Genomic DNA, 26,578 nt, shown 5'->3' with positions numbered 1-26,578 from the left:
AAGCAGTGGGTGAACAAATGTACTGTAACCTACTTCCTACTTCCTGGTACTATTCTACGCTTTCTTTCTATTCAACTCTCCATCTGATGACGTACTAACGTTACGAAACCGGTCGTCCATTTTAAATAAGGTAAATGTACAGCGGCAGCTGTATTCTTTGCCCAACATGACCTGTTTCCTTCTTTCGGTATGAAATCAAACCTTTACGCATACTCCGCAAGCCTACTAATGGTGTGTGGTGGAGGGTACTTCTGCTACCACTAACTGATCCCCCCTACCTTGTTACATACACGAATGGCGCGTGGAAAGAATGACTGCTGGTAAGCCTTTGAATTTGCCCTAATTTGTCGAATATTTTTGTCGTAGTCATTACGAGAGATGTATGTGGGATGAAGTAATACACACACATAAAAAAGTTTTGCATCACCCCGGTTCCCAGAACTCCAGAAGGTAGACGTTGCCTTTGGATATTTTACCACAGACACAGTCCCTTTGACTGTTCAGAGATGTTACTAAACCCGCCCAAAGATGTAAACAACTATCCATGACCAGCGCCTATTAGACGGAGGGGGTCCGACAGCCTATCAGTCCCAGTCATTCCACCATGAAAGAGGTACACGGCTCGTGTTGTCTGTAGTTCACCATGCCTAGACGGTCAATACCGCGGTTCCATAGCTTCCGCATTGTTACTTTGTGCCAGGAAGACCTCTCAACAAAGGAAGTGTCCAAGCGTATCGGAGTGAACCAAAGCGATGTTGTTCGTACATGGAGGAGATACAGAGAGGCAGGAGCAGTAGATGATATGCTTCGCATGCTGCCCAAGGACTACTACTGCAGTGGATGAGGCTACCTAAGGATTATGACTCGGAGGAACCCTGACAGCAACGCCACCATGTTGAATAATGTTTTTCGTGCAGCCACAGGGCGTCGTGTTACTACTCAAATTGTGCGCAAAAGGCTGCATGATGCGCAACTTGACTCTCGACTTCCACGGCGAGGTCCATCTTTGCAACCACGACACCATACAGGGCGGTAGAGATGGGCCCAACAGCATGACGAATGGACCGCTCGGAATTGGCATCAGGGCCGGCCGGAGTGGCAGTGCGGTTCTGGGTGCTACAGTCTGGAGCTGAGCGACCGCTACGGTCGCAGGTTCGAATCCTGCCTCGGGCATGGATGTGTGTGATGTCCTTAGGTTACTTAGGTTTAATTAGTTCTAAGTTCTAGGCGACTGATGACCTCAGAAGTTAAGTCGCATAGTGCTGAGAGCCATTTGATTGGCATCAGGTTCTCTTCACCAATGAGTGTCGCATATACCTTCAACCAGACAACTGTTGTGGACGTGTTTGGAGGCAACCTGGTCAGGCTGAGCGCCTTAGACACACTGTCCAGCGAGTGCAGCAAAGTGGAGATTCCCTACTGTTTTGGGGTGTCATAATGTGGGGCCGACGTACGCCGCTGGTGGTCATGGAAGGCTCCGTAACGGCTGTACGAAACGTAAATGCCATCCTCCGAGCGATAGTGCAACCGTTTTGGCTGCATACTGTCGAGGCCTTCGTCTTCATGGACGACAATTCGGTCCCCAATCGCGCACATCTTGTGACTGACTTCCTTCAGGATAACGACATCGCTAGACTAGAAAGGTCAGCATGTTCTCCAGACATGAACACTATCGAACATGCCTGGGATAGATTGAAAAGGTCTGTTTATGGGCGACGTGACCCACCAACCACTCAGACGGATCTACACCAAATCGCCATTGAGGAGTGGGCCAATCTGGACCAACAGGCCTTGATGAACACGTGGATAGCATGCCACGAGGCATGTATCAATGCAAGAGGACATGCTACTGGGTATTGGAAGTACCAGTGTGTTCAGCAGTCAGGACCACCACCTCTGAAGGTCTCGCTGTATGGCGGTACAACAGTCAATGTGTGGTTTTCATGAGCAATAAAAATGGTGGAAATGTTTTTTATGTTGATCTCTATTCCAGGTTTTCTGTACAGGTTCCGGAACTCTCGGAACCGAGGTAATGCAAAACTTTTTTGATGTGTCTGTATTGTGCGACCCTTGCTGGACAGTGATCTCTCGAAATTTCAGTAGTAAACCCCTCCATGAAGCACAACGCCTCTCCCTTAAAATCTGCCATTTGAGTTTATTGTGGATCACGGTAACGGTCTCGCGCCGACTTGACGATCCCGTGACGAAAGTCACTGTTCTTTGTTGGATTTTCTCTCACTCTTCTCTCAGTACTACCTTGCAAGGATCCGATACTGACTGACAATGCTAAAGAATCGTTCGAACAAGCGCCTTCTACACCACTTTCTTCGTGGATGACTTACAGTTTCTAAGATTCTCCGCCTGGCATCTGCGTCTACTACTATTTGTTTAATGTGATGTTCCACGTAAGGTCGGTCTCAGTAATTTTTCCTCGATATTTTACGGTGTGTAAATTTTTCAGCAGTGCAGTTGAACAGTAGTGGCTTTCTTTTCACATGTATGCGAAGTCATAACGTAGTAACTCGTTTCATATAAAAACAGATAAGCCTTAGCTATATAAACTGTCATTGCTCAGAAAATGGTTATCGGATTCCGAATAGTGAACCGTCATTGAATTCTTCTCTCTTAGAACTACTATAATAGAAACAGAAATTTCAGTAGGTCCATTTGTATAAGCGAAGATGATACCTATATCTCTGTTGTTATTTTCGCTTCAAAAGGTGACTATGCAAAACGTAGTAAGGACTCTCTCACAACTGATCTGGCTGAAAACAGAATTACGATATCTTAAACGTGTCCAAAAATATTTGAGATATACAATTTGGCTGAATCATCCAGTAATGTTACAAAAATAAATACAATGTATATTACCATGTCTTGATGCTACAATCCTTAGTATTCTGTTATGGTTGGTTGGTTGGTTGGTTTGGGGAAGGAGACCAGACAGCGTGGTCATCGGTCTCATCAGATTAGGGAAGGATTGGGAAGGAAGTCGGCCGTGCCCTTTCAGAGGAACCATCCCGGCATTTGCCTGGAGTGATTTAGGGAAATCACGGAAAACCTAAATCAGGATGGCCGGACGCGGGATTGAACCGTCGTCCTCCCGAATGCGAGTCCAGTGTCTAACCACTGCGCCACCCCGCTTGGTATTCTGTTATGAAGACAGTTACCTTGGACCTTAGTTTTCTACTCGAAAATTGTTGAGCATCTATCCTCATAACGGCTGCAGTGTGACAGTTTAGCCATTAGTCTTAATTTGTGTGTATTTTCAGCCACCGGTCTTGCCGCAGTGGTAACACTGCTTCCCGTCAGGTCACCGAAGTTTAGCGCTGTCGGACTGGGCTAGCTCTTGGATGAGTGACCACCCTGTCCGCTGAGCGCTGTTGGCAAGCGGGGTGCACTCACCCCTTGTGTGGCAAACTGAGGGCTAGGTAACTGAGAAGCAGCGGCTCCGGTCTCGTAAGCTAACATACGGCCGGGAGAGCGGTCTGCTGACCGCACGCTCATCTATATCTGCATCCAGTGACTCCTGTGAGTTGAGGATGACACAGCTGCCGGTCGGTAGCATTGGGCCTTCATGGCCTGTTCGGTCGTAGCTTTGTTTAGTTTTGTGTGTAACTACGTCTACGTGTCTACGTGTACAGAAGAAAGGCTAAATCTGTAAAACAATGACAGTGTAAAATCAAGTAGCTTATCTGTGAGTGAATGCTCTTAAAATCCTCATTTTTTGTACGGACGTCAATTCCTATATCCTTTTGACACATACTTTGATTCATAGTAGAAAAATAAGGACTCCTGAACTGTATCTGTTGCAACTCTTTGTAAATGTAAGACGTTCTGTATTGGATGAGAACTTACACTTTTGAACGTCTTCACCTTGGGAAAGACAGTGTCGCCATCATTAAGTTCTTAGAACTTCCCGCTAACATCATAAGCATTAAAGGCAGACCACTTGTTCAGCTGGACAAGGATCGATTAGGAAAACGGTCTGGACTTACATAAAGAACCATCCAAAAATTAACCTGAAACGATTTAGGGAAGGCAAAACAGCTAGAGGGCGATATCCAGGAGGCAGGTTAGAAACTCCCTTCCCGAAACCGATTTATTGCATAGCAACATTAATATTAATGTGTTATTATTAACTCTCTTTACCCTATTTCTCGCTAATGCAAAACCTGTTGCCCTTCTTTTTACTTTCTGGATGTACCCCGTTAATCCTATCTCATAGGAATCCCACACCGTGCAGTAGTACTCCAAAAGATGACGGACAAGTGTAGTGTAGACAGTCTCTTTAGTACTTCTTCTGCATCTTGTAAGTGTTCTGCCAATAAACCATAGTATTTGTTTCCCCTTCCCTACAACGTTTCCTATGTGTTCATTTCAAATTCTAGGTATTTAGTTGAATATATAGCCTTTAGATTTGATTGATTTATCATATAACCGAAGTTGAAGTGATTCCTATTAGCACTCATGTGGATAACCTCACACTTTTCATTATTTAGGGTCAATTGCCAATGTTCATATCATATAGATATCTTATTCATATCATTTGCAATTGACGATAGACTCCAGCATAATTTGAAAACAAGCTAAGACAGCTGCCCAGATCGTCTTCTAAATTGTTTATATAGACTAGGAACAGCAGTGGGACTATAAAACTACCTTGGGGAATGCCAGAAATAACTTTTGTTTTAGTCGATGACTTTCTGTCAGTTCCTATGAACTGTGATCTCTCTGACAGGAAATGAAGAATCCCTTCGCCTAACTCAGGCGATATTCCATAAGCACGAAATTTGATTACCAGCCACTTGTCAGCATTGGTATCGAAAGCCTTCTGGATATTTAGAAATGCGGAATCAATTTGAAATCCCATGCGGTAGACTCAACACTTCGTGTGAGTAAAAAGCTAATTGTGTTTCACATGTTTTCTGAGTCCGTGTTGTCTCTGTGTCATTAGACCCTTATCTAAGAGATAATTCATAATGTTCAAACACAATACATGTTCCAAAATCTTGCTGCGTATCACAGTTCTGAGAATATCTACTTCTAAATTACTCATATGTATTAATTGATGCTAATATTGTGATTCATTTCCATGATAGGTTTTGATAATTCTTTCGAACTCTTCGGACGGACTCTGGCAGGCAGTTTTATGACTTTAGTTAAGGATACTGGAATCACTATTGTACTTTTGCTCCCGCTTTTCAGTCGGATTTAAAGAGTTTGTCTGTTTTACCATTGTTAGGGCCGCTAAAAGGGAAGAAAAGGAGCAGAACCAGAATATGAGACCTCGTCAGAACACAAAGAAAGACACTGATGCGAGAAAACGCCAAAGAAGTGCAGATGTACTCCAACAAGACACACAAGTGCAGGAAGAGAACAACGCAGCATCAGCTGAAACGCCATCCATTGCCGTTGGCTGTGAAGGGCACAGTGGAGCGAAGGTAAGTGCACCTATTCAATCGTTAATCAGCATCCAGTTTTTTGCAAAAGTTTTGTTTTGGGTACCTAATTCAATACTATCGTTAGATGGTACAGAATAACCGCTTCTGTGATGTATATACTATCAGCGTTTACAACCTATACGATTTAGAAAGATTGGGTCACTTCGTTTTGTATAAGAATGTTTCTCTAGTAAAGACAATACGAATAGGATACCATACCAAATTAAACCTCCGTTCAGTAGCACATTACACATATTTCGCAGTATTTACTGTAAATCAAAGGTATAACAATACGAAATGACTAGTAGCCAAAGTTCCACATGCATATGAGAGCATAAAGGAAAATGAACAGTAAAACACGTTATCTCACAGGAATATAGTTCTACCACAACAGTTTTTTTCGTGTTGTCGTAAACTGCTGCTATTATGGAACACCAGCAACGTTTCATAATTATGTCCCTTATTAGAATCCTACTCGTAAGGGTCATTACTATCATCAATGAATGACAGGATCCTAACGACGCAAATCCGCGCAACAAAATGAGACAAAGAGAAATTACTTGTACGAAGGGTCTGATGATGATGACAAATTTCATTTTGAGGTAGTGTTCAAAATAAAGTAATAGAAAATTCTAAGTAATTACTATCTTCCGTTGATTATTTTCCTTTTATCTGGGTTCACAGTTCCACTGAATTATTTAAGTACTTTCATTTAAAACGTTGTGTTAGGTATACTATTCAATAAGTGCGAACGAATGTTAAAAGCTCAAGTGAGAGTTACGATTGAAGTTCAGTACATTCTAATTGGGAGAACAGCGATATCCACAGAGAGTCTATGATTCATGTTCCTCTTCAGTTTCATAAATACAATGGTTAATAGTCTCTATGCATTATGCACTATAATGCAAAATACCGTGAATACGTAATAATTTGTAAATAACTATACTCTTTCTGAAGCAATTCTGAAATTACGTGCCTGCTTGTCAAGCCACTGTATAAAAGGTGAGCTTCTTATGCCCTTGCTCTCTTTAGAGCACCTATAGGGAATCTTGAGTTTAGAGATCACAGTTTCCGAGTGAATATTTAACATTAGATACTGTAAAAAATACGTAGCTTGAAGACTGCTCAATGACTACTTTTTGTGGGAGTGTATTATTTACGTTGTATAGCATCACAGTTATTAGAGATTCTAGATTACATGAACTACATGATTAGTAGTTTACGAAATACGATTCATTGCTTTAAACCTAATACAACACTGAGTGAATTAAGGTAAATATTTGAAAAATAACGATGTGAAAAAATTTGCTCACCATTGCTTGGTCCTAAAATTAGGAATATCTTAACAACATACCGCACCTAAAAAAATAACGTCTGTCTTAGGCGTGAACGGCAAGCTGAATAGGATTACGTCTCTTTTTCACAGTGTTTCGATCTGCAAAATCGGAACAGATTGTAAGTACACTAGAGCTGCTGCGCACATTTTCTTAGTGTGTGTACAGTAATAAGGATGGACTCGTGCTGTAGGTACTGGCAGCGGAAATCGGACTGGGATGTGGAACGCAGCAGCAGTGGGATACTCCACAAAGCTCACCCCCATCACTGCTGCCACCTTCTTCACGAAAGGGGCACACATCTCCCACACGGCAAGATGGAAGCCCGGCTTCGATACCTTCACACCATCCTCAAATGAGTGTCAGTCCTCCGTCGATGTTGATGAACGACGAGGCAACGCCTCAGAGTCTACAGTAAGTAATTTTTCTTTGATGTCCGCTAATATACTTTGTCGTTTTGGTCACACACCTTGAAGTAGATTTCTCACTCTCTTCCCTCCAGCTGCCTATCTATACCTGCCCTTGAGATTATTCTGTCTAGTATCCTTTTAACTACCGTTTTCAGTAACAGCTCATGTAATCACATGAGATCCAATTAATTACGTTTTTAGCGCATGTAACTATGATCGTGGAGTATGTAATTGGCATGTCACCAATCCCTGAGTACGCGAGTCGTTGTGGCGCCGCTGCTTCTTTATTCAAGCAGCTCTTCATTTTGTCCCACAAGGCTGAGTGGTCTGTGTACCAGACCTCCGTATCTCAGAGGAGACCTCTTAAATGCGAGGCTGCAAGTTTAGTCTTCAGTAACGCTCATTTGAAAATTTTGTGTTAACAATTATGACAGGAGAATGTTAGCTACTAATGACTCGCTTCAGGACGATGGAAAATGAGTGTCTCAGAGGTGCAGAGATCAGCCTTCTATGGGATATAAGAATTACACTTCACAAAACAGACATCGTCGACATTCAAAAAATGTTCGAAACAAACCATTAACTTGCAACATCAACACAGAATAAAAGTGGCACGGCACAGTGATCACAAAGGTTCGCACCATTAAGATCGAAGGTGAACTCCTTTGAAGTTATTAACAGTGCAGGACGTTCAGCTAGGTACCCACTCCTAAGGAATGCATGTAGAAAGAAACTGGCATAGGCATGCGTATTCAAATACAGATTTTTGTAAACAGACAGAATACGACGCTGCGGTCGGCAACGCCTATATAAAACACTAAGTGTCTGCTGCTAGAATGGCAGGCTATCAAGATTTAAGTGAGTTTGAACGTGGTGTTATAGTAGGCGCACGAGCGATAGGACACAGCATATCCGAGGTAGCGATGAAGTGGGGATTTTCCCGTACGACCATTTCACGAGTGTACCTTGAATATCAGGAACCCGGTAAAACATAAAATCTCCAACACCACTGCGGCCGGAGAAAGATCCTGCAAGAACTGGACCAACGATGACTGAAGAGAATCGTTCGACGTGAAAGAAGTACAACCTTTCCGCAAATTCCTACAGATATCAGAGCTGGGCCATAACAAGTGTCAGCGTGTGAACCATTCCACGAAACATCATCGATATGGGCTTTTGTGTACCCTTGATGACTGCACGACACAAAGCTTTACGCCTCACCTGGGCCCGTCAACACCGACAGTAGACTGTTCGTTGATGAGTGGAAACATGTTGCCTGGTCTCGTTTCAAATTGTATCGAGCGGATAGATGTGTACGGGTGTGGAGGCAACCTCATGAGCCCACAGACCCTGCATATCATTAGGGGACTGTTAAAGCTAGTGGAGGCTTTGTAATGGTGTGATGGTGTGCGGGGTGTGCTGTTGGAATGATATGGGACCCCTCGTACGTCTAGATACGACTCTGACAGGTGACACGTACGCAAGCATCCTGTCTGATCACCTACATCCATTCATGTCCATTGTGCATTCCGACGGACTTGGGCAATTCCATCAGGACAATGCGACAACCTACACGTCCAGAATTGCTACAGAGTGGCTCCAGGAATACTCTTCTGAGTTTAAACACATCCGCTGGCCACCAAACAACCCAGACATGAACATTATTGAGTATATTGGGATGCCTTGCAACGTGCTGTTCAGAAGAGATGTCCACCTCCTCGTACTCTTACGGATTTATGGACATCCGTGCTGGATTAATGTTGTCCATTCCCCATCAGCACAACTTTAGACATTAGTCGAGCCCATGCCACGTCGTGTTGCGGCATTTCTGCGTGCTGGCCGAGCCCCTCCAGGATATTAGGCTGGCGTACCACTTTCTTTGGCTCTTCAGTGTGTTTGTATAACTAGGTGATGAGAAACGATGGAATGTGATCGAATGCAACCGAATGCGAAACAGTGTCTCGTGGAGCTTGTCGTGACATTCGCTGTCATTTAAGGCGTAGCAGCAGATAGTGCAATGATATGTTTCATATGTACGGAAATTCCAAGATTCAGGGACCGAATATATCCTGTGGTTCCAGGTGGTATGAACTGCGATGTCACACACTTTTCAGGAGTGATAGTTTACTCTAAAAAGTACGATTATGATACGCTGATCACGAATCAAGCAAAAGCAAGTTATTTTGATCAGTTATTCGCCTAAAGCAGTGCTAATGCCAAAGTTGTATTTCTCTTTTGCCCATATTCCCACTCTCGCTTGCTCTGACCTAAATAGTGCTCACTGCCCTTGCAGGATCACGCGCACGACAAAGAATTGTGGGGGCAGAGCACCTCCAACTTATTGCGACACAATATATAACTTCTCAATGAGTTTACCGTCCGTATTAACATTCGGAGTAATGGTATACGAATGCGTTAAGGCACTGATGTTAGCTGTTATTGATACAACTCTCTTGGCACCTCTAATTGCGAGCGTTCCTTTAATACGCATTCCATCTTCAAATCCGGATTGCTCGAAGTTGGAAACAAATTCCTTATTGAACAATGGGATAACTTCGTTTACCTTGTCTACAAATTTTGGGGTGATACCGCAGTTTGCTGTGCGTCGTCAAGTTGGCGCTTTGTTTGAATTTTCATTACCTTACGTCATCCAGTTCTGTAGCACTAACTGAAGTTTTGCAATCATCCACTGCTTCCTTTGATATAATTGTGCTGTATGACGTGTGCAATTTGATGTACACAACGTAGTAGGTCTCTAACATGTGCTTGCTGCAAACTGTATCGAACATTTTGAAAAGCGCTAACACCAGTATTTATAACAAATGTGCCTGTCCTTCCTTGAACATCCGTGATTATTCTTATGGACTACTCGTTCATATCCTCTTGACCTATTCATATTCTGTTCATGATTGTTTCTTTACTATGTAGCGGATGCTCTTCCACGTACGTAATTATGTTTCGTACACGCTTCTTGAACAACGATTGTCCTTTACTATATGCCTCTCTGGATACGGGATTTAGGGCTCCCTGCCCTCCAAGAATAATGAACTACATGACTCGATACCTGTTTCGGTATGACTTTACTTGTCAAGCACGTATCGTCGTGACTGTACTGTTCATATATATTTTCCGCACAGTCAAGAGTATACGACACCACACATTCCAGTGACTCATCTTGCAGAAATGCTAATATTTAATCTGCCCTTTCTTTCTAACTCTGAGAATATACTGAAGAAAGGAACGTCAAAAGAAGAAGGTTACGTGATGGAGAAAAATCAAAAGAATTGAGTGGTCGTGACAAATTTCGTGTGACACTTATTGCTGTTGTTGATAAACTACAAGCAGAACTAAAAAAGCGAGAAGAAAAGTATTGCGAAGTAGGCAATCTTTTACTGCTTTCAAAGACAAAATAGTAAACTATGATGCTACAAAACCCGTAACAGAAACGTGAAAAATTTGTGAAAACGCCGAGGTTATCTCGACTAAGAGAGTTTTCGTTGTGAAATTCTTCATATTAGTGAACATTTAAAGTGTTTCCTTAAACAAAAGGCTGCTAAATATTCCACCAGTCGAATGATATGAATTAATGTTTGAAAATGATTTTGGTGATTTTTTTCCAAATGTGATGATTGCCTACCGAAATTTCCTCTCAATACCAATTGCGAATTGTGAAGTGAAGCTGAGAGAAGATTATACAAACTAGCCCTCACCAAGAACAAATTACATGCTTCCATGCAAAAAGTAAGCTTTTCCGCCGGCCATTGCGGCCGAGCGGTTCTAGGTGCTTCAGTCCGGAACCGCGGTGCTGCTATGGTCGCAGGTTCGAATCCTGCCTCGGGCATGGATACATGTGATGTCCTTAGGTTAGTTAGGTTTAAGTAGTTCTAAGTCTAGGGGACTGATGACCTCAGAAGTTAAGTCCCATAGTGCTCAAAGACATTTGAACCTTTTTTTTTTTTTAACGCATTTCCGCTCTCTCGCAATTATCAGTTGAACACGAGGTCACCAGCTCTCTTGACTACCAGAATGTGATAGAGGTCCTCGCGAGGACGAAAGCGAGGACAAGAAAATTTTGAAGTACTCATTTTTTATTTATTGCATTTATATAATAGGGTAAATTGTTTGTTTTTCTGAATGCACTTTGAAAGTTGCATTATGCATAATGTCATCTAATTCAAATGGTTCAAATGGCTCTGAGCACTATGGGACTTAACTTCTAAGGTAATCAGTCCCCTAGAACTTAGAACTACTTAAACCTAACTAACCTAAGGACATCACACACATCCATGCCCGAGGCAGGATTCGAACCCGCGACCGTAGCGGTCGCGCGGCTCCAGACTGTAGCGTCTAGAACCGCTCGGCCACCACGGCCGGCGTCATCTAATTCACGGCATCAGTGATAACGTAAAAGTCGTGTGTTACCGTACCTTCCCTACTGTACTTTCATGGAAGTGTATTAGGCCTACATGAAGTAAGCAGGACCAAACGTTTTTTTCTAGCCCTGGGTTAATCATACCCTCGGCGCCCTCCAAGTATCTTAGAAAATGGTAAAGTCACTTATTGTTTCCGCACGAAGAACCGCTTATAACAACAGGTCGAGCAGCCTAGTGTGCGAATCGCTGAGTAAGTAGATGCAGCCGTGGTGAGCAAATGCAGCGCCATGTAGTGCAAAGTCCAATGGGCCCACATATATGACCGCCAACATCTCCTCCATTGCTGTGTAGTTATGCTCCGCCTTGTTTAACTACCTTGAAGCATAAGCTACCGGATTGTCCTGAAAATCTACCATGTCCCAAAACACAACCGACTGCCTTTTGAAGCATAATACGAAAGGGTAAGCTCTTTCTCGAAATTAATAAAACCCAATACTGGTTCTGACACTAATGTCTCTTTCAATTTTTCAAACGCCTCCTAACATTCCTGCGACCAATACAATTTCGTCCCCTTCTTCAGTAGCTTCTTCAAGGGTCCGGCTATTTTCGCAAAGTTTTTCACGAACCGTCTGTGATAACTACAGAGGCCAATGAATGACTATAACTGCTTAGTTGTTTGCAGTATCGGATAATTTAGAACTGCGTCTGTAAGACGAGGATTGGTCTGCACGCCACGCTCACTAATTGCGTGCCCCAGATTTATAACTTGGATTTCCGCAAAAAGGCACTTGTCCACACTTAACTTTAAACGTGCCAGTCATAGTCTACTAAAGACATTCTTGAAACGTCTCACATACTCCGGTAAATCCTTTGAATGGACAATTATGTCATCGACATAGCCTAGACAAGTTTTTGGCTTCAGAGATAGACTAGACAAGTTTTTGGCTTCAGTCATAAAATCAGTGACACACGTCCTTGTGTTTCTCTGTATGTTTCGACGTGAGTTACCCCTCTCTCCCAAACCATACCTCTCGGCCTCTCGGTCGTTCTGACATATTATATTACAATCCCTGAGCTCGGGGGGGGGGGGGGGGGGAGGAGAGGGGTTGCTCGAATTTACAACTTACTCAACATCAGCTATAATTAACAGTTGCCTTGTCGGTGCGCCTTAGGAAAATGAAACATGAAGCATGTGATACGCCATCGAAGTCACTTACATCTCCTGAATACCTACATGTGTGTTTTTTATTAGTCAATTTCTTGGACATTCATTCGAAAGATATCGACATTTTGTTAGAAATTGTGGAAACACTAGAAGCATAGGAAATAACTAAGACAATTCCGTTAATTATGGTTCGAACGATTCTGTGCCGATAATTCAAGTCCGGAACAAAAACAGAGTACCGCCCAAGCCCAAAGAAAACATGGGCGGTAACCGTTTCCAACGTCAAAGAAAGGGTTGTAATTTGTTTGACTAAACTAAGAAGGAATAAAACGCTTAAACAGCGTGAAAAGCTGGATTCATTTAGTAAAATCTGAACCTGAATTGTATAAAACCAAGAAAGACTTGCATAAAGCTCTAAATATCTTTTCGTGACAGTCAATGCATCGTTACCGAAGGAGATGCACGAGACATTGTGCTCTAAATCCCAAATGATACGAAAATTCCTGATTTATAAGCTTCTTCGATCTGGCTAAACAGATTCAGAAAACTGTATGGTAAATGAACTTGCAATCTTTCGATGTGTACCTCAACTAACCTGAAAAGGAGATAGCATTAACAGATAATACTGTACAGAAATTCTTAGCTGATATCATGATGAAGCTGCTTGCTATCCCCTAAATGACTGTGTATTATTTTTGTGCAAGAACTGCATCCAAAGTGCACTTCATCATTTGTAACGAAAAAAAGACAGAGTCAACTGTGCAGTCAATGTACGCTATGACACATTCTTATACAACACTGCCAGGGATGAGTACCATTGGTTAACTGTTTCCAAGCCACACATGTGTCTTCAGGATGATCAAGCCAAAATGGGTAAAAAATTATAAAACAAGACCAGTTTATTTGCAAAAATCTTTTAATCGACGTAGGAAAATCTAGAAAAACGCGAAAGGATAATTTTCAGTGTTACATACGAAACGCCTTCTGACAATTTGCAAAAAGTAAGGCATTGCTTTTGTTGGACTCTCGGTCTGGATATAATGACACATCTGTTTCCACGAGGATGACGAATGAAATTCTGATTACATACGGAACTAATAATACGATTCAGCCTCTGATCAAAAGAAATTTCAACAGCATAAAGCATTCTTCATAAAATTATCGGGAAATATAAATTCCGCTAAGGCTTTGTTATTTTCATTTCAGGATTATCAGCGAATCACTATTGTTAAACATCCTTTGTTTCTGCATTATCAGTCAGCATTACCACATTTTACGAATTTCATCAAGTATGCCTCGCATGCATCGCGATATGCAGGACAACCCCACGACCATCTCTTACTCAGTTCCAGTTCTGTGTAAATTAAATTAGCAATGATTGTGAAGAGTCTGAATGCATTAATTGTTCGTTTATCAGGTGTACCTTGTGTATGCATGAAATATGTATTCGTCATGCAATACACACTTCGCATTTTTGTGAGGAATACAGGGAATAATGAAGGAACTGTTTTGTTATTGGTAGAATGGTTCAAAAATGGTTCAAATGGCTCTGAGCACTATGGGACTCAACCGCTGAGGTCATTAGTCCCCTAGAACTTAGAACTAGTTAAAACTAACTAACCTAAGGACATCACAAACATCCATGCCCGAGGCAGGATTCGAACCTGCGACCGTAGCGGTCTCGCGGTTCCAGACTGCAGCGCCTTTAACCGCACGGCCACTTCGGCCGGCTATTGGTAGAATGAGCATTGTTCCAAAATTATCATTGGAACTGACATACAGAAATTGTTATAAAATCGACAAATTAAATTCTAGATTAATGAATGAAGTTTGTAGTGTAACAACATCTACTGCTTTGATTTTCTGTCCTGTTAGTCACTTGTGTAATAATTACATCTGCGACTGTTTAGTTGTCGATATCAACTGCAAATTATTCAAATGATTTGAGACGTTTTTGCTATGTTTTCAGTACTTAAAATACGCGTGTGTGTACATTGGACTTGGCGTTACATGTCGCTGCATTTGCTTGCTACGGCTGCATCTACTTACCCACCGATTCGCACACTAGGCAGCAAGGGCTGTTCGATCTGTTGTTATAAGCGGTTCTTCTCGCGGAAAGAATGAGTAAGTTTAACATTTTCTAAAAAATACTTGAGGAGGTCCACGGCTAGAAACAAACGTTTGGTCTTGCTTACTTCATGTAGGCCTAATACACTTCTATGAAAGTACAGCAGGAAAGGTAAGGTAATACACGACCTCTGCGACACCACTGACGCCGTGAATTAGATGATAGTATACCTAATGCAATTTTCAAAATGGATTCAGAAAAACACACAGTGTTACTCTATTATATAAATGCAATAAATAAAAAATGAGTACCTCAAAATTTTCTTGTCCTCGCTATCGTCCTCGCGACGATCTCTATCACATTCTGGTAGTCAAGAGAACTGGTGACCTCATGTTGAACTGATAACAGGGAGAGAGCGAAAATCCGTTCTTTTTGCATGGTAGCACGTATTTTTTTTCTTTTTAAGGGCTACTTTGAAGAATCTCCTCTTAACTTCACAATTCGCAATTGGTATTGAGAGGAAAATTCAGTAGGCAATCATCGCATTTGGAAAAAAATTACCAAAATCATTTTCAAACATTAATTAATACAATTCGACTGGTGAAATATTTAGCAGCCTTTTGTTTACGGAAACACATTAAATATTCACTAAATGAAGAATTTCACTACGAAAACTCTCTTAATCGAGACCAACTCCGCATTTTTCATAAAGTTATGACGTTTCTGTTACGAATTTTGTAGCTTCATAGTTCACTATGTTGTTTTTTAAAGGTAGTAAAAGATTGGCTACTTCGTAGTACTTTTCTTCTCGCGTTTTTAGTTCTGCTTGTTATTTGTCAACAACAGCAATAAGTGCCACACGAAATTTATCACGACAACTCAGTTCTTATGATTTTCCTCCGTCAGTGTATCCTCCCATTTTGCGTTACTTTAGTCGTTATATTCTTAATAAATATGCTCACTTGATCTCATAGCTTTGTTTTCATAGTCACCAAATTTTGCCGAACATGGCTGAAAAACGGAATCAATGATAGCAACGCTTGACACCCGCTAATTATGTCCAGTCCACGCTTTTGCAAATGTGTTTTAGTTTGGTCCATTCGAGATGACGTGTCATCCCAGAAAAATAAAACAGCCAGTATTGCTATCGCCAGTTGCTTTTAATTTTTTCCTTAGCGATTCTGCCTCTTTTGTTATCGGTGCCTTTTCTTCTTTGTTCTCGACCACTGCTCCAAGTGACACGTAAACGGTATCGACATTCTGTCGAACAGCCGATATTGCATCCTCACGGCACCACCATCTAGTATCTGACAATGTATTAAGTCACCCATTATTCTTTACAAGAATGTGCCAACGATCAGTAGAAGCTATAAAAAAAGCGTATAGTCGTTGCTAAACTTGAAAGGAACTGACTGATTCTAAAGATTCGTCTGCACTCTTTTGGACCACGAGGTTAAACGAGTGTGAAACACAAGGCACATGAAAAGCTATGAATTCAATTCCTTTGTCTTTGAAATTTTCACACTCATGTTACTGACAGTTTCATAGGATTGCAAACGACGAGCTTCTATCCCGTATGACTGTGTGTGGAAACAAAACATTAAAATGTTTCGTCAACTCTTCTCTCGAAACAATACCTTACTACAACTGTTTGTTGATCTTTATGAGCCGTGTCTGATGTTGGATCTCCAGCTAGTCCGTAGTACAAATAGTCTTGGACAATAGTGACTGATGGCCACGATCTTTAGAGCAATGCTTGTGGATGTTTTTGATTCAAAAGTGAGTCAAAATGAGCGAGTAGTTCAAGGGAACCTAAATAGTTACCATTAGGCAATGTTTCAAATATTTCGTTATCACTACGAGAAGCAAGTCCTTATATTGGCAAATGTTTAACTACTTCTACCACGCTCCGAAGAACTTCTTGCCCGTAATCTTCCTCTGTTTGAACAATAGGCTGCAGTTCACTGTTGACACGTTTCTCTTTCTACGATCGTAGAAGCCACATCACTGAATATTTGCGACGATTAGCGCTGTTTTCATGAAACATCGCTCTCCCTTCCCCCTTCTTCCAGTCATAAAATCCAGAGGTTGAAAATGGGTCACGCATTTTGGCTGAGTTCATATTGTCACTGACTAATTTACAGAAAATACAAAATACGCTGATGAGCCGAAACATTATAACCAACTTTTTAATATGGTGTTGGTCCACATTTAAAACACAGTGCAGCAGCGGTTTTGCTTGACATGGATTCTGGAAGCCCTCGTCAGGTTTCCAGAAGTATGTGGATCCGGATGTCTGCACAAAGGTCAGTGAATTCCCGAAAATTACGGGACAGTGGTTTGTGGGTAAGCAGCTGGCGCCCGATTGTGTTCCAAAGGGTACAGATCAGGGTTAAGACATCAGTGTGAGCTCATTATCATGCTCCTCAAACCACAGCAGCACGACTCTGACCTTGTGTCGCGGAGAGTTTTCCTACCTGGAACATGTCATCGGCACCAGAGAAGACATCAACCGTGAAGGGATGCAGGTTTCTGCAATAGTGTTCATGTAGTTCACTGCGGTCATGGTGTCATCGAGTACTGCCATAGGTCCCATGAAACCACTATTCGTTATACCCCATGTCTTAGCTTTGCTTTCACCGGCTTGCATCTGTGGCGCGGTCTATGGTCTATTTTTCAAACAGCGATTTGCCTGGATGACGGCGTGTAAGGAGCCAACCATCGACCTGGAGTAACAAGAAATACGATTCGTAACTGGAATTGTATGTTGTTCCTTTCAAATGCCTGCTGCGGTGGCCGAGCGGTTGTAGGAATTCAGTGCGGAACCGCTCGACTGCTACGGTCACAGGTTCGAATCCTGCCTCGGGCATGGATGTGTGTGATGTCCTAAGGTTAGTTAGGTTTAAGTAGTTCTAAGTCTAGGAGACTGATGACCTCAGATGTTAAGTCCCATAGTGCTCAGAGCACTTTCCATTATTACTACCTCACATACAGTTTCCTCTTACGCTGCATACACTGTATCCCTCGACCTAGCTGAAGCGGCCTGCCCTAGCTGACAATGTTTAAACTCCTGACACTACAGTGTTGTTCTGAAGATGTAATTCAAGAGGTATGGACTCCAATTTTCCATGAGTGCTATTACTGAGAAAAGTGGGTTACGACCAGAATCTCGCAAACATAGTGATCTATTTCCATATACAGTTAAATGTATTATACCTGCTCCTTTCAACTGTGTAAAAACGAATGTGATCATTAACTTTTTGCTTCATGAAAATGGTTTCAAATTGAGAAACGTGTATATGTATATTCCAAATCTCTTTAGTAAAACATATGTAAATATCTAACACAGGTACAGTACTGGCGAGTGAAAGCGCTACACAACGAAGATGACGTGCTACAGACGCGAAATTTAACCGACAGGAAGAAGATGCTGTGATATGCAAATGATTAGCTTTTCAGAACATTCACACAAAATTGGCGCCGGTGGCGACACCTACAACGTGCTTAGATGAAGAAAGTTTCCTACCGATTTCTCATACACAAGCAGCAGTTGACCGGCGTTACCAGGTGAAACGTTGTTGTGATGCCTCGTGTAAGCAGGAGAAATGCGTACCATCACGTTTCCGACCTTGATTCGGATCGGAAGTCGGATTGTAGCCTATCGCGATTGCCGTTTATCGTATCGCGACATTGCTGCTCGCGTTGGTCGAGATCCAGTGACTGTTAGCAGAATATAGAATCGTTGGGTTCAGGAGGGTAATACGGAACACCGTGCTGGATCCCAACGGCCTCGTATGATTAACAGTCGAGATGACAGGCATCTTATCCGCATGGCTGCGATCCCTGAGGCAACAGATGGGGACGTTCGCAAGACAACAACCATCTGCACGAACAGTTCGATGACTTTTGCAGCAGCATGGATTATCAGCTCGGAGACAATGGCTGTGGTTACCCTTGACGCTGCATCACAGACAGGAGCGCCTGCGATGGTGTGCTCAACGACGAAACTTGGTGCACGAATGGCAAAACGTCATTTTTTCGGATGAATCCAGGTTCTGTTTACAGCATCATGATGGTCACATCCGTGTTTGGCGACATCGCAGTGAACGGACATTGGAAGCGTGTATTCGTCATCGCCATACTGGCGTATCACTCGGCGTGATTGTATGGGGTGCCATTGGTTACACGTCTCGGTCACCTCTTGTTCACATTGACGGCACTTTGAACAGCGGACGTTACATTTCAGATGTGTTACGACCCGTGGCTCTACCCTTCATTCGATCCCTCCGAAATCCTACATTTCAGCAGGATAATGCACGACCGCATGTTGCAGGTCCTGTACGGGCCTTTCTGGATACAGATAATGTTCGACTGCTGCCCTGGCCAGCACATTCTCCAGATCTCTCACCAATTGAAAACGTCTGGTCAATGGTGGCCGAGCATCTGGCTCGTCACAATACGCCAGTCACTACTCTTGATGACCTGTGGTATCGCGTTGAAGCTGCATGGGCAGCTGTACCCGTAAACGCCATCCAAGCTCAGTTCGACTCAGTGCCCATCTTATCAAGTCCCTTATTACGGTCAGAAGTTGTTGTTCTGGGTACTGAATTCTCAGGATCTAAGCACCCAAATTGCGTGAAAATGTAATCGCATGTCAGTTCTAGTATAATGTAATTGTCCAATGAACACTCGTTTATCAGCTGCATTTCTTCTTGGTGTAGCAATTTTAATAGCCAGTAGTGCATTTGAAAACTTGCAGGATGCTGGATATTTCACACTTTCTAGTAAAGACAATGTAAAATTTCCCTATGAAGAGCTTCTGTTTTCACTTTTAATGTTCGATGACATTCCTTGTGAAAAGTGAGATCATATGATGACATACATTCCTAAGGGTCACCAGTACTGTGTATACAGTTTTTATCTGCGTCACAGATAATTAGGAGCAGTGCTAATGTAATAATATTTTTCAGACAAGATGAATGTTATTTTAGGATTATATTCAAGAGTAACGTTAAACCTGATGACTTTTAATGCGTTCCTAATCATGTGTGAACGGAGAGCTCGGCACCGGAAAGCATAATATTTTCTAATTAAAAGGAAAGAGAATGGTTCAAATGGATCTGAGGTCATCAATCCCCTAGAACTTAGAACTACTTAAACCTAACTAACCTAAGGACATCACACACATCCATGCCTGAGGCAGGATTTGAGCCTGCGACCGTAGCGGTCGCGCGGTTCCAGACTGAAGCGCCTAGAACCGCTCGGCAAGAACGGCCGGCAGTCATCAGCTGCAGTCAACTCAGTGGATGTGTACATAATATCTCCTGAGATATGTGTACTTATGAACATGGTTAAGATGGTGTATTCATGCTGATGGGCTGTTCTTTTTTAATAAAAAAACTGAACTCAATCCGAACAGGCCATGAAGGCCCAACGTACTGCCAGCCGACGTGTCATCCTCAGCTCACAGGTGTCGCTACATGCGGATACTGAGCGGCCTGTGGTCAGCACACTGCTCTCCCGGCCGTATATCAGTTTACGACACACGAGCCGCTACTTCTTAATCAAGTAGCTCCTCAGTTTGCCTCACATGGGCTGAGTGCACCCTGCTTGCCAACAGCGCTCGGCAGACGGGATGGTCTCCCATCCAAGTGCTAGCCCAGCCCTTCAAGGCTTAACTTCGGTGATCTAACGGGAAGGGGTGTTACCACTGCGGCAAGGCCGTTGACCATTCTGTTTTAATGCCCAGTAAAACATTGGGCTGTGATTAGCTGTTTCCTTTTCTTTTTGTGTTACAATACTGGTGTGACTGAGATATCTAAATATAGTGTGTTGTCGTAGAAGCTCTCTGACTGCTCTATTTCCAACATAGGGGGTGTGTCCCAGGAGAATGGGCGGGGGGGGGGGGGTGGGGGGCATTATGATCTCACAGAACAGAGCAGGGCTTTGGAAGAGATTTGGTCTTCACTTGACACTGTTTGAGAAACAGCTGGTGTGCATATCTTGAACAGAAAGTACTTTGCCTTCCTACTAATATAGCTGATAATATCCTACATTTTGAGCGCCGTATCCTGAAAAATATAATTTGCTAGTATAGATTTTGTAGGTGTTACTATACTATAATCAACACCATGAAAGGCGATAATAGTGTAATAAACCAGTTGTTAGTCATCAGCTGTGCCAAGATGAATACGCTAGTTCCCGTTAGGTCACCAAAGTTAAGCACCATTGTGTATGGAAGTACGTTAATGTGTCACTGCTCAGGTATGCCACGTGCTGTTGGCAATTTCCCCTTTGCCTTTTAGCCAAGGGAACACTTGAGGTGGTGGCGTTAAGTCTCTGATCATCAGCTTTTGCCCCAATGCCCTGAATTAAATTCCAAACCTGTCTGCAGTGTTCCATAAAGTGAGGGCATTTAACGCTGTTGTGGCGATCGGATAGCGTTGACGGACTTGGAGGTCCCATTGGTGGTATTCGAGAGGAATAGGATATGTGCTGGCACTGGGTTTGAATGTCACCTTCTCTCATCTTGTCCAACACGGACGTGACTGTATACTCCACACACAATCAAAATACATTCCTCTAACCGTACGTTTGTGAAAGAAAGGTACCTGCAAGCGTGGAGGAAAAGAAAATCTTTCCTATTGGGTTGGTAAACCTGTCCTTCGGGATCTCCGAGCCATTCATACCACACAACCTTACTCGATATATGGTTTACTGAGTAGTCCAGCTTGCACCCTCTGAGGTTAACTATAAGTAAAAAATGGAAATAATAAAACAATGAGCAATTTATTGCAAACAACTGTAGTATTTCCACAATAGACACACTTAAATAATCAATGATGCTGATGCAGCCACAAAAAGAATCCTTTTCATTAAGTTTGATATTTATTTCCAATGTTTGATTTTCATAATTTTTGTTATGCTCAAGTATAACTTTTTGTAGCCTATGCACCAGGTATGATCGTTGCTTCGGCAGAGATTTTTTGTTCTCGTGAAACGATAACTTTGAACAGTCTTCCGTCTATGGACTCAATGTTTGCCCTGAACATAGATTGTGGAAAAGGAATCATGTGTCCACCTTTAGCCGATGCCGAAGAGTGTTAACTCGAAGCCACTGGCTTCCAGCTAGCCAGGACGTCATTCCTTCCTAACTTGTTCTTGGACATTAGTTCTACAGTGACTAATTTACATAGCTAAAGCATTATTTCTTGATCCCGCCTTGACTGACTGGTGCCTACCAAACCATTCTGGGTGGGCCCATTCGCCTCCAAATAATGAATAAACTTACTTTCTGTCCATTAAAATATGTGTAACATGATTTAACACCCTCTAAGACATGCCTAATATTTGACTATCCTGACCAGTCTCACTATTCACCTGCATAAGATTGAGATAATCCCCTTCTTGTGTGCTATTACATATCAAATTGCCAATGTCTTTACACGGTGACACTACTGGACTACGTGAAATAAAATCGTCATAACTTCTGAACGATTTGCGTTAGGACGTTCAAACTGCACGATTGGCCACGGGGCATAATGGGAATTAGTTTGCGCACGATGATTTGATTTAGCGACGAAGCCTACTTTTGGATGGGTTCGCCAATAAGCGAAATTGGCGCATTTGGGTGACTGAGAATCCGAATTTCACAATAGAGAAATCTCTACACCCTTGACGGATGACTGTGTGATGTGCAAAGTCCAGTCACGGAATAATCGGTGTGATGTTCCTTGATGGCACGGTGACTACCGAACGGTACGTGAAGGATTTGGAAGAAGATTTCATCCCCGCTATCCAAGGTGAACCTGACTTCGACAAGATGTGGTTCATGCAAGACGGAGCTCAACCCCTTACAAGCAGGAGAGTGTTTGATGTCCTGGAGGAGCACTTTGGGGATCGTATTCTGGCTCTGGGGTACCCTGAGACACTGGCATGGGCCTCGATTGGGTGTCATACTCTCCGGATATGAAGACATGTGACTCCTTCTGTGCCGCTATTTTAAAGACAAGGTGTACAGCAGTACCCCAAACCCATTGCTGAGCTGAAAATAGCCATTCAGGAGGTCATCGACAGCATCGATGTTCCGACACTTACGGGGTCATGCAGAATTTTGCTATTCGTCTGCGCCACATCATCGCCAATAATGGCAGGAATATCGAACCTATCATAACCTACATGCGAATATCTGGAGTGACGTCTACGGGTTGAATGAAATGTGTGGACGCCGTAGTTTGTAATTAACTTACTTTTTTTCATATAGTTCAATGATTGTCACCCTGTAAATGCATAGGTATTACCATATCTTTTGTCACCGACACCACGACTGTGTAGTAATTGCCTCTGAACAACACAAGAAACGGGCTACATTGTATTCGTGTACTCAAAGTTGAATGTTTAACTGTGACTGCTCCTTCATGCATCATTCATGAGATTCGAGAAACAAGTGTGTTGGTGCATGAGCATCGACGCCCACGTGACAGTATGTATCTTAAGCTGCATTCGAAAACAGACATAATACTGTTGTACATGGTATCGTATTTGTCATTTAGGATTGACTTGGATTGTTTCCTTTAGTCTTTCTTTGTTTGGAGTCAGCCGGCCGAAGTGGCCGTGCGGTTACAGGCGCTGCAGTCTGGAACCGCAAGACCGCTACGGTCGCAGGTTCGAATCCTGCCTCGGGCATGGATGTTTGTGATGTCCTTAGGTTAGTTAGGTTTAACTAGTTCTAAGTTCTAGGGGACTAATGACCTCAGCAGTTGAGTCCCATAGTGCTCAGAGCCATTTGAACCATTTTGTTTGGAGTCTTTAAAGAAAGTGTAGCTTTTCGCCTGTTGGTTACATATTTTGACGGCCGCTGTGGGCGAGCGGTTCTAGGCGCTTCAGTCTGGAACCGCGCAGCTGCCACGGTCGCAGGTTCGAATCCTGCGTCGGGCATGGATGTGTGTGCTGTCCTTAGATTAGTTAGGTTTAAGTAGTTCAAACTCTAGAGGACTGATGACCTCAGATGTTAACTCCCATAGTGCTTAGAGCCATTTGGACCATTTTGGTTAGATATTTTGAATACTGATACATATGATACTAAGATGGGACTTTTTAGGTGAGGATGGTTCGCTATGGCTGATATGTGGTGTTTATTGTTTCTCTTTAGGATTTTTTTATTCTTTTCACTCCTTGCTTAGATTTCACTTCAGAGCATGCTAGTAGTACTGCTCTGTTAATAATATACAGTAATTCCACTGTTTTATATTATGATGTGTGTCTAGATACGTTGTGGATAGTAGTGTCTGTTGTTTCTTCTCTCCTGCTAGTTAAATTTATAATGGTTATTTTAAGAGTCTGCTGCATACTTAAGAGGCTTTCATCAATTTTACTGACCTAATCTCTACGCGTAGTTCCGAAATTTCTTTCTCTGCCTGAACTTACGTTCGTGTTTTTCTCCTGAGCTGTTGTTCAGTTCATCACTCTGTCCTGTCACAGAAAAGGAGATATAAACGAACATTTTACCGTACACGTGCATAGTTCCGTACTGACGTTTGAGACACATCAAGCTGATGTTCATATCGTGCCAAATTTTATGCTCTGTATAGCTGATGGCCGACGCTTCCAGCTGACGGTGACGAAATTCCTTGCATTGTTTCCAGTCCTGTCGGGCATGGCTAAATTAACAGTTTCTTCTCTTCTTGAAAACGGTGCGATCTTGTATACATTAGTCTGTAAAGTAGTCCGCCCGCTCCAGGGTTTGGTCGACTCACCTGATGCAGTTACTAGGCGTAATTAAACCACCACCTTATGGGACTGTTAATCGGTAAAAACACGACCAGATACTGATACATTGTTTATGCGAATTACTATTGAGAAAGGGTCACCAAGCTTGCATTGACCAGCGGGTGAAGGTTAAAATGCCAAAAATCTGTTTTTACCAATTACCTACCTTGTGCAGCCATTTTATTGCTTTCAGACAATTTCCAATATCCGCTCATTATACTGGAAATTTTCTACCCCCAGCTAACTCTGGGCAATTTAGCCATAAATGTTAGAAAATAAGAAAATCTTGAAGTGAGAATTACGAAAAAGTAAGTGGATAAAGTCACATAAAAATCTAACACTCTGTTTCCATGGAAACAGCAGCGCTTATTCTCCCTTAAATACATCGTCACGTCTGTTTCGCCGACCAGCACCGTATTGAGGTAACATTTAGTTTCTCTGTTTGACTTAAACCTTAGATTGAATACAGGATGTCAAATAAAACACATTTCAGCCATCTAGTTGCCAAACTTATTTTGTTTGGCCCCCAGTTTCGGCGATTTACTACGCTATCTTCAGGCCTCTGACAGACGTGTAGGAAGATCCCATCTCGATTCTGGTCAAAATATGAGCCAGCAGTACTGGTATTAGTAGATTTCTGCTTGCAGTAGCGATGATGGTTGAAGCGATCGCTACAGAAAGCAGAAATCGACTAATACCAGTATACTAGTATTGCTGGCCCATGTTTTGACCAGAACCGAGATGCGATCTTCCTACAAGTCGGTCAGAGCCCTGAAAATGATGTAGTAAACCGCCGAAACTGGTATCCAAATAAAATAAGTTTGGAAACTAGACGGCAGAAAGTTGTTTCATTTGACACCCTGAGTCGAACAGCCGAATCCCGCAACCATCTCTGGAAAGATGGACATACAGTTACGCTGAATAATTACACATGTTAAAATTAAATAACCCTACAGCCGACTGAGGTCAGATACGCCACTCAGATGTAGATACAGCACAGATGCCGCCTTAAAATCTCGTCTTTCGCTCTAAAACTTTGAAGTTCATTAGGAGACATGGATGAGTCGATAACATTACTCGAATACGCTCAGCAGCACCGGCTTTCTGCACTACAGAAGAGTCCATGGCGGCGTTGCTAAATTCACAAGTTTCTTTAAACTCTCAAGTTTTGATAATCATCGAGACCTCTTAGTCAGTCAGCACTTTGGCTGAAAAAAAAATTGACTTTTATGTCCTACTGACTGATTCAGCCACCTCTACATTATGCTACTATACTCTGATAGGATAAAACATTGCAACTACCTTCTCTGTGACGTGATGGTCCACATTGGGAACGCCATACAGCAGGCATTCTGCGGGGCCTAGATTTGACAACTGCTTGGCATGTTTCTGGAGGCATGTGGCACCACATAAATATCTACAGGTCACACAGTTCCCGTAAATAACGGGCCGTGCTTTGTGGGCACATAGCCGTCGTTCGATAGCACCCATCAAGTACATATACGCAAATTTGATGACCAAGACTTCAGTTCGTAAGTTGACTATCACGCTCTTCAAACCACTGTATCACAATCCTGGCCCTGTGAAACGGGTAGTCGTCCTGCTGGAAAATGCCAGCACTGTCAAGGAGGACCACAAGCATAAAGAGACAGTTGTGCGCAATAATGTTCACATAGTCCACAACTGTCACGATTTCCTCGATTATTCCCACGCGTCCTATGGAAGCCCGGGTGAATGTTCCCCAGCCCATAACATTGTCCCTCTGGCCATCGTCCATAGCGCGGTGCATGTTTCGAGCAGCTGTTCGTCTGCATGACAGCGTTTTCGGACACAAACATCGACCTGATGTAACAAAAAACGTAATTCCTCCGACTAGGCGACATCTCTCCATTGAACCATGGCAAAATATAGATGATGCCATTCCCACTGCAATCGTAACCGCCGATGTATCTGGGTCAACGTAAGAATATGTAGGGGTCGTCTACAGCGGAGCAACGTGTTCAGCAAAGTGCGCTG

The sequence above is a fragment of the Schistocerca americana genome, chromosome X (genome assembly GCF_021461395.2).
Source record: "Schistocerca americana isolate TAMUIC-IGC-003095 chromosome X, iqSchAmer2.1, whole genome shotgun sequence".
Taxonomy (NCBI): Eukaryota; Metazoa; Arthropoda; class Insecta; order Orthoptera; family Acrididae; genus Schistocerca; species Schistocerca americana.
Note: the sequence above shows the minus strand (reverse complement) of the source record.